Source organism: Nicotiana attenuata, unplaced genomic scaffold (genome assembly GCF_001879085.1).
Source record: "Nicotiana attenuata strain UT unplaced genomic scaffold, NIATTr2, whole genome shotgun sequence".
NCBI classification, from domain to species: domain Eukaryota; kingdom Viridiplantae; phylum Streptophyta; class Magnoliopsida; order Solanales; family Solanaceae; genus Nicotiana; species Nicotiana attenuata.
In genome coordinates, this window is record NW_017670457.1 from 477774 (window position 1) to 488110 (window position 10337).

Here is a 10337-nt window from a genome sequence, read left to right on the forward strand (position 1 = left end):
GTTACATTTCCTCTTAGTGATACAGGGTGCCAACCCCTGGTTACATTCTTTCTCAGTGATACAGGGACCAACCCCTAGTTACATTCCCTTCAAGTCTTTCAACCTCATTCGTAGGAGACGCACTTCCTAGTTTGGGCGCTAACCCTTGATTATATTCCCTCTTAGTGATACAGGGCGCCAACCCCTGGTTACATTCTTTCTCAGTGATACAGGGCGCCAACCCCTGGTTACCTTCTTTCTCAGTGATACAGGGCACCAACCCTTGGTTACATTCCCTCCAAGTCTTTCAACCTCACTCGCAGGAGACGCACTTCCTGGTCTAAACCTTTCAATCTCATTTGTAGGAGACGCACTTCCTAGTTTTGAGCCATTCCAGTAGGAGACGCACTTCCTAATCTAAACCACCAATCCTAGGAGACGCACTTCCTAGTCCAAGCCATTCGACCATCAATCCTAGGAGATGCACTTCCTAGTCCAAGCCCTTCAACCTCACTCGTAGGAGACGCACTTCCTAGTTTGAGTCATTCCATTAGGAGGCGCACTTCCTAATCCGAACCTCCAATCCTAAGAGACGCACTTCCTAGTCGAAGTCTATCAACCTCACATTGTAGGAGACACACTTCCTAATATGAATCATTAATCCTAGGAGACACAATTCCTAGTTTCGAGTCCATTAATCTCGTAGTCATTCCAATTCTACCCATGGGAGATGCACCTCTTAGTTTAAGCTTTATCAGTTGTACTCCTAAGAGAAGCACATTCGATTCGGAGTCTTCAGTATCATTTTTGCATCTTTCAAATAAAATAAGCTGATCTGCAGCTTTACCCAATAACTCATAAAATTTTCTCAGTGCCAAACTGGGGCAGAAAATTTTGTTCGTTTTATTTGTCTTTGATGGCTTTGTAGGCCCCGCCATAGAGCACAGGTGTGACGATCAAAGCTTGCAGTTTCAGTTATCATTAGAAGGAAGAAGTCTTTCGATCACGGGATAGTTGGAGTTAACTTTGACAATGTGTCAGCAACACAGCTTCTCATGATTCATCTTCTCAATTTCAGATCAGGAAAGCAAGCAACTGAAATTGAGTCATAATCTTTTCTTCAAAGAGCATCAAGATCCAATCTAAGGTCAACACAAGAGACCAGGTCAAGAATCAAGATTTGACTCCAGAAAGCATATAGATAGGAATTTTGTAACTCTTAGTTTGCAGACATATATAGTTCTCTCTCTTTTCCTTTTGATGTAAGCGGCAAGTAACAGTAACAACAACAACAACAACAGCATCAGTCTAAACTCCAGTGCCTGGTAGTCCCAACTACCAAATTTCCCAGAACTACACCGACCTGATTCCTCTAAACAAAGATATGTAGGCAACCGCGGAAGCAAGGTTCGGTCACCTTTTTTTCAAAAATTGCTTCCATTGGAGTAATATGTGAGCAAATATTAGCTATGGCATTCACTTTTCTTTGCACGAAAACCCTTCATGTTCTCGAGCAAAGAGGGGCAGCTCTAAACACCTAATTTTTGCACTATTTTAACATCTCCTACATTCATTAGTGTTTTACTATTTTAATTATTTTACCAATTTTGTGTCTTTAATTGCATATTTTCTATCATAAAAATACCAAAAAGAAAAATAGTTCTTCCTTCATTTGCTCATTTTAGGAATTAACTAACAATTCAATTAGTGAATTAATCTAGTTAATTGATCATTTGAATAAGTTGTTTAACTAATTTATTTGTTTGTGTAAGTTTAGTTTAATAAGTAGGATTAAGGAAGAAATTGGGCCAAATTTGAAAGAGAAAGTGGCCAAGAGTGCAAGACAGGGGCTGCTATGGGAGGATTTAAAATGACGTAGTTTCAAGAGAAACTACGTCGTTTTGGTTAAGTAAATAAAAATCCATCATGGCCATTCATTCCATCTTAATCTAATGGTCTAAATTTGTCCTCAACTAAAATATAAAAGATCAAAACTCAGATTTTTGGCTTCATTTACACCCAACCAAAACCCTAGACCTCTTCTCTTCTCTCCCTCTCTTATATGCCGCCATCGCCACCTTCTCCTTGCTGGCTCCGCCGGCCGTAAATCGCCGCCGCCGGCGGACCACCTCCAATCCACCCCAAAATCTCACCAGCTCTTCCTCTCACTCCCCTCATTCCAAATTCACAACCCAAATCCCCCAAATCTCCACAAATAATCAAAAAAAATCAAACCTTAGTCGTGTCGTCACCACTGCCGCCGCCGCTCATCGTCCAAACTACACCAAAATTTCACCACCTCCTCCTCTTCTCCCCCTCTCTCCATATCTCCAACTCAAATCCTCAAAAAAACCTCACCATCGCCGGCACCACCTCCACTGCCGGCTACCACCACCAAGCTGCCACGCCTCCCTCCAGTTTCCCTCCCCGACTCTTAAGCGTTATTTTCTTTGTGATACGATGATGGCGCCAAGGCTGTGATTTCAAGGATGGCCGAACCATCATCTATCATCAAGAAAAGGGTGCTCAAAGGTCGGAATCGTCGCCTCGAGCAGTGGTAAATACCAAATCTCGTCCTTTTATTTTAGTTTTTTTTCTTATTCTCGGACAGTATGCCATGCTTTGGTTTTCAATTCATCTTTTGTAATTTTGTCATTCAATTGTTAGTCTTTACTAATTATTAGTGCTCCAATGTGATCGTTCTATGTGTTAGTATAGTTATATTTGGAATTCTTGTTTGTCGACCTAGCCGGTCGAGTGGTTCGTTATTGTCTTTTAGTCCCGATTTTTGGTTCTTCGACCTAACCAGTCGACTATTTTGTGTGAATTTGTTAAGTTTGAATTTTCAGTTTTCTGACCTAGCCGGTCGATAGTTAAGTGTTTTATGCTAGTTTCATGAAAAAATTAAAAAAAGATTAGTTGAATCGTTTATTTAGTTAGTCGTTTGTTAAGTTGTTATTAGTCATGTGTGATAATTTAGTAATGCTCATTTAGTTTCTGTTTCGCACGATAGTTTGTAATCTCAATCGCTTCATGTTAGTTTGCACAAATCAAATTGATTTGAATCTAGTTTGTTTGAATACTTAGTTCGGTTACCTTTTAAGTCTTGTTTCTGTTGTATCAATCCATAGTTTGGTTAGTTTGAAGGTTTGAGTGTTAAATTCATCTATTTGTTGATAAAGATAGAGAGTACTTGAGTGTAGGGCCTTTATCTATTTGCTTTTCACTATTGCAAACTGTTTTGGAGTACAATACTCCAAAATTCTGCCCACAGTTGGTAAAGCAAACTGTTCATCGGACAGATTTCTGGTTTTGGACAGATTTTTTGTCAAAAATCTATCATTTTGGACAGATTTTTGACTAAAAATAAAATCTGTCTCAAAAGTCCTTCTCTCCTATAAAGGGAGGTCTTTCCATATCATCTGGGGGGGGGGGGGGGTCTGAACATCCTTTACACTCTAAGAAAACACAAAACTTTGAGAAAAAATCAGCAGCTAAACATCGAAAAATGAGCTGAAAAATTGAAACTTTGTGAGTTATTTCTTCCTTTCCTAAGTTGGTGGGCTTTTGTTTTGAGTTTCTGGGTCACTTCGGGTTTAAAAGACTATTGTTCGGTTGCTGTTTTCGCTGCTGGAAGCTAGTTTGCTGTTATTCTCTAGTTCATTTCTTCGGAGTTACATCTTTGCTGTAGTTTGATTTTCTGCTATTCAGGTAACTTTTAAATCTATTGATGTAACGACCCGGCCGGTCGTTTCATGAGTTACCGCCCCGTTTCCCCCATTTTTTGCTTCTTATTGTCTTGTTCAGTTGTGTTATGTGTTATCGGGTTGGTTGGCTCGTGTTCGGAGAGATTTTTGGTAAGGTTTGAGACACTTAGTCTCTTTTAAGAAAGCTTAAGTTGGAAAAGTCAACTGGATATTGACTTATGTGAAATAGGACTCGGATGTGAATTCTGATGATTCGGATAGCGCTGGGAGGTGATTTGGGACTTAGGAGTGTGATCGGAATGTGTTTTGGAGGTTCGGAGTAGATTTAGGCTTGAATTGGCGAAATTGGAATTTTGGCGTTTTCCGTTGATAGGTGAGATTTTGATATAGGGGTCGGAATGGAATTTCGGAAGTTGCATTAGGTCCGTTGTGTCATTTGGGATGTGTGTGCAAAATTTCAGGTTATTCGGACGTGGTTCGATAGACTTTTTTATCAAAAGAGTTTTTCGGTTGAATTCGATGTGATTTGGTTGATTTGATGTTGTTTGAGGTGTTTTGAAGATTGGTACAAGTTTGGAGAGTGGTATGTGACTTGTTGGTGCCTTTGGTTGAGGTCCCGGGGGCCTCGGGGTGATTCCGGGTAGTTAACGGGTGATTTTGAGACTTGGTTGGACAGCTGAAGTTTTATGGCTATTGTAATAACCGCATCCTGCGGTTGGGAGGGCGCAGGTGCGACTCCCGCAGATGCGGAACAAAGCCGCAGAAGCGGCCAGGCAGGGTGTCAGGCAGAACCGCAGAAGCGGGCGCCAAGGCGCAGGTGCGATTGCGCATGTGCGAAAGGCTGACCGCAGGTGCGGTCCCAGCCGTTTAAGTGAAAACCGCAGATGCGGTTGAGTTGACCGCAGAAGCGGTGACGCGAAAGCAGAAAAGGAACGCAGGTGCGGAATCCCTGGGTCAGAATGTATATAATTTTTCCTTCGCGATTTTCAGTGGTTTCACCATTTTTAAACACGTTTTCTGGAGCTTTTGGGCGATTTTGAAGAGGGAATTCAAGGAGACTTCATTGAGGTAAGGTTTTGGATCATAAAAACTCGTCCTTATGGTATTATTTCACGGATTAGACTTGAAATTTGTGGGAAAATTGGGTAAATATGGAGGAAACTAGGGCTTGGGAATTTAGGTCTTTGATTAAGGATTTGAAGGGCCATTTGTGATCGGATTTTGAAGTATTTGATATGCATGAACTCGTGGGAAGATAAAGGTTCCATTGATGTTAGTTTTGTCGGATTCCGAGACGTGGGCCCGGGGGCCGGGTTTGGTTAATTTCGGGATTCATGTCGTAATTTCATTATTTTTGCGTGGGCTTTGTTCCCTTAGCATATTTTGACGCTGTGATCCTGATTTTTGATAGATTCGACGCGAGTTGAGGCCGAGACGAGAGGCAAAGGCATCGCGGGCTAGAGATTGGACCGGATAGAGGTAAGTAATGATTGTAAATGTTGTCCTGAGGGTATGAAACCCCGGAATTCACATCGTTGTGCTATTTTGAGGTGACGCACACGCTGGATGACGAGCGTGGGGTCGTGCACCATTGGGGATTGTGACGTAGTCCGTCCCGTATGTCTGTTTAATTGCGTATTTGATTGAAAACTGTTTGCTATCATCATGTTGGGCTGAATGCCATACTTGGGCCTCGTGCCAGGATTTTTCTGCTATTCCTCACTATTTTGACTTAGTATTTGTATTCAGTCATGCTATATTTTACTGTTTCCACAACTCAGCCATCTTTACTCGCTTTTGATATTTTAAATGCTATTTTTGGGCTGAGCATCATGCTTTACTGTTGCCCGTGTGGCTTGTGAGATTCTGACGGATTAAGGTCGAGGGCCTGTATTTTGAGGATACTATGGGATCGGGCTTCACACCGCAGCATGTGGTACTGATTGTGATATATGAGAGGCTGAGGGCCAGATTTGTTATGCCACGAGGTGGCTTGTGATTTATATGAGGCCGAGAGCCTGTTGATTATGCCACGAGATGGCTTATTATTGTGCTTGGGCCGTAAGGGGCCCCTCCTGGAGTCTGTACACCCCCAGTGAGCGCGGGTACCCAGTTTGTGATGTGATATAGCCCGAGGGGCTGATGTTGTTCCATGTTGTTGCCCGAGGGGCTGATACGAGTGATTGTGAGGTAGCCCGAGGGGCTGGTTCTATTGGTATTTTTGCCCGAGGGACTGTTTGTTGTTTCTATATTTTTATACTGGTTTTCATTCACTCGTTTGAACTGCTAAAAGGCGTTTTTAAATGTTTTTACTGAATTAAGAAGTTTTTATGAGTTTTTACTGTTTACTGTATTGTGCTGGTTTTACACTGCCCCGCTGTAGCATTTTGCTGTGTATTTACGTGTTTTCTTATCTCTCAGCTGCCTTTACTTTTATTACTTACTGAGTTGGCGTACTCACATTACTCCCTGCACCTCTGTGTGCAGATTCAGGAGTCTCAGGTCACGCTAGCGAGGGTTGATTTGCTTCCAGCAGGCTGTTTGGAGTTGACTAGGTAGCTGCTCGGCGTTCGCAGCCCAGTGCTTCTCCTTCCTACTTTTATTTCGTTGTCCTAGTTTCGTAATAGACTATGTTGTCCTTTTACATACTCTTAGACGGATTTTAGATGCTCATGACTGGTGACACCCCGATGTCGGGCTGTGTTTCGTTTCCGCAGTTGATATACTTCACTTTGTTTTGGGATTACCATTATTAATGACTTGATTATGAATCATTATATATGTTAATTAAACTTGGTGTATGTGTCGGGTGGCCTTGTCTTCACGAGAGGCGCCATCACGACCGGGTCTGGGTTTAGGGTCGTGACAATTGTAATGCAGATTCTCCATATCGAATGACTGAAGATATGGATCTCTCATAGCTCTTTGAATTTGTTGATATACTTTACATGAAATGGATGTTATTCAGTGTGTTATTCATGTTTTAAGTATATGCTAGAATCGTAGAAGTTAGTTAAGTCACTCAAGTTCCCTTTACATTCAAAGTTGTTTACTCGGTTAAGGAAAATATAAAGACCTCATTTTTAACCATGTTTGTTTAATTGGGATTTTTGTGATTTACTTTCAAGATTCCTGTATTAATGACTTGTAGCTTCAAATGCCATAGTCAACATAATGTCTCCATGATAGTTGAGTTTTCTTCTCTTTAGCATTAAAAGCATTGTTGGTTTGCTAATTTTATGCTTAGTAGTAGCCGTAATTTTGAGTTTCGACTAAATAGTCAAGGTGTTTATGTTGCTAATGGGTGTGTAGTCTGATTAGTGCCATGTTGGTGTAGATGAGTAGAAATATTAGTTGGCCCTTAAGAAATAGTTGGTCAAAAATATAAAATAGACAAAAATAATATTGGGTAGTGGGTTTGCAAAGTAGAAATGAAAGAATTTTGGGCTGAAATACTAGGCCAGCGTGATTAAGTCCATACTATTTTAATGGATGGTTCATCTCACTTTAGTAATTTCAGTAGGCCCATATCTTCTTAATAAGTTGCTGGGCCTTTTGTAAATAATTCCAGCAGCCCAATACCAAGTGTATTTCTATAGCTGGCCCATTTTCACTTGCTAACAAGGCCGATCCAACTTTCAACACCATGTTTGTCTCACAATTAATTTTCAATAAAAATCAGTTTCTCCACTACAAATTAAAATAATTTAATCGCTTTCTTAATTAATTAATTTAAGCGCTAGGCAATTAGTAGGCGCACTTTAACTCACGGAATCGCTTGCATAGGGTGATGTTTAACATTCAATAAATGAATTCAATAATCTCATACCATACCGATTAGTTTTAGTTAATTTTTAATTAAGGTAATCCTTAGCTGAAATTGCGGATTCGCTTGTGTAGCGCGATAGTTGACTAATAATTTTCAAGAATTAATTTTTTCTTTTCAAAAGTAGTAATTTCTCAAAAATTACTACAAATAATTGATTGTCATAATTTCGGATTCGCTTGCGAGGCGCAATTATAATAAGTTAATTAATTTTGTTATTCGGCCACGCATTCGCTTGCGTAGCGTGGTCATGACAACATAATATTATGCAAATCATTTTTTTTTTAATAATTCTAATAATCAAGAAAATAAAAGCGGATAGGTAAAAATCATATAAATCACATTTTGTCCAAAATTAACTCCAGCCAATTTTAGTCAATAAAAGCGACCGTGCTAGAATCACGGGACTCGGGGAATGCCTTACACCTTCTCCCCGGTCAACAGAATTCCTTACCCGGACTTTTTTTACACAAACCAATAATAATAGAGTCAAATCGTCCTTTGACTAGGGATTCAAATAAAAGGTGACTTGGAACACCCAAAAAATCAATTACAAGTGGCGACTCTGTAAATAAAATAATCCCTACTCAAATTTGATACTTTAATTGGAAAAACTCTTTAACCCACAAACCCATAATACACATATCTATCTTTATTTGGGGTTAGAAAAAGGGGTGTGACAATTATTAGTGATTCTATTGTTATACTCGGTTCCAACATAATATGCTGGAAGTTTATACGCATGAGCTCCATAATCCAACATATTATACGGGAACTTTCCGTGTTTCAGTAAAATAGTGGCTATTTTTCAATGACTTTCCAAACACTGACTATTTCAATTGCCAACTCGAAAACTAGCTAGCCCACGCTATTTTCACAAAAAAGATTAATCGTGCATACATGACATACAAAAAAAGGACCTTTAAACAAATAGACGACGGATTTTGTTGTTTATGTTTCCTAGCCAGTATACATAAAATATATATCTATTGTGGGACTTCCCGGCGCGAATGCGGATTTAGTCGGGCCCCAATGTGGGTGCCGGACACCGAGTGGAAAACAAAAAAAAAATTTATATATCTATCGGTTATTTTAATTTATGTACAGGCAATGAATTTGTACGATACGAGAGTCCACGGCCTTCACTAGGAATTCATCGCTATATTTTCGTGCTGTTTCAGCAATTGGATCGAGAGGTTGTGAATGCACATGATATAATTGATTCTCGTCTGAATTTTAACACAAGAGACTTTGCAAGGTTTCACAATCTCAATTCGTCTGTTGCTGCTGTTTACTTCAATTGCAATAGGGAAGGTGGTGCCGGTGGCAGTCGCCTATAAATAAGTTTAAGTTATATACATCGTCAGTGTACGAATTTTTTTTATACTATTGGGTCCCATTTACTGGTAACATATTTTACTTTCAAGATTACAAATCTCACGTTTTAAAAAACTTACCTGTAGATATCTTTTGGGTGACTTGATAGTGTAAACAAAACTTTGTACTGATGGAATATATAATTTAAACTCATTAAGAAATAATGTCTTAGTAATATGTTTCCTCAAAATTTTACTGAATTATTAACTTATACATGGATGTCAATGTGAGGAGTTTACTTGTCACAAAGTTACATGTAAGAGTATTGATGCTCATATGTATTTAATTAATTAAAGGGGTATCTTATTATAGAACTATACTTCAGTTATTCAATTTTATGTCCTCAATTTTATGTTTTTGGGATGTTTTTATTGAACTTTGGAGGAACTCTTGGGAGGCCTAACGCTATGGGAATTGGAGGCTTGAATAGAGTTCTTTATTTTTCTCTATTTCTTGATTTCTAACCTTTATTTGATTAAATAAATTGTTGTTATTTTCGTGCCATGAAAAACTTGATATGTATGTTATTATGAGTCCTATCTTTTGTTAATGATTTGATTTTAGCTTTACGAGTTAGTTATATATGTAGTTTTGCGCCTAATTGTTTAAATTGTTTAGTCACCAATTACATTTTATATGTGAATTCTAAATCGAGCTAGAACAACAAGTTAATCTGAATAGGCGAATAAAAACGTAAAACCACGTAAACTCAAATAATTACTCTTGAGCACAAAGTGACAATCAGAAAAACCAAATTTTAAAATAAAAAAAAAGAGAGCCCTCGACATGTAGATTGTGCTAGGTTTAAAACGGAGGTGCAGTTGCAGTCCAATTCAGTGGCGAAGCCAGGAATTTACGTAAGGATGTTCAAACTTGAAAGAAGTGAAAAATATTCTCCGAGAAAGAGTGTTCAATATATATTATATACCTCTAAAATCTAATATTTTACCTATATACGCAGTGTAATTTTCCGATAAAGGGTGGTCAGTTGACCACCCTTCATAACATGTAGCTTCGCCCATGGTCCAATTGACCATTTAGCACACGAATCTCAACTAACTACAAATAATTAAAAACACCAAATTTACCAACTCAATCCTCGTGTACGATCACTTATCTCTTTATTTGTTAGTTTTATTTTTTTCGATATATAATTATATGGTATTCGAAATTAACTGACTGAACTTATTTAGATTCATGTGTTCAATTAAAGGGGAAGCACTCTTTATTAAGGGGTTTTTTCAAGACCCAATAACCTCGAAAATCAAGCGATTAATTACTTCCACGTAGATTAGTTAAACCGTAGATTTCTGTCTGATACTATGAATGATGGTATTCCATATAGATGCACTATGGTACAAAATAATTCCATATATATTTGGGCTAGCTTGCCCATAGAGTAAGTCATATTGGTCGGTAATTAGCCGATCAATAGTCCCCCTCCCCCC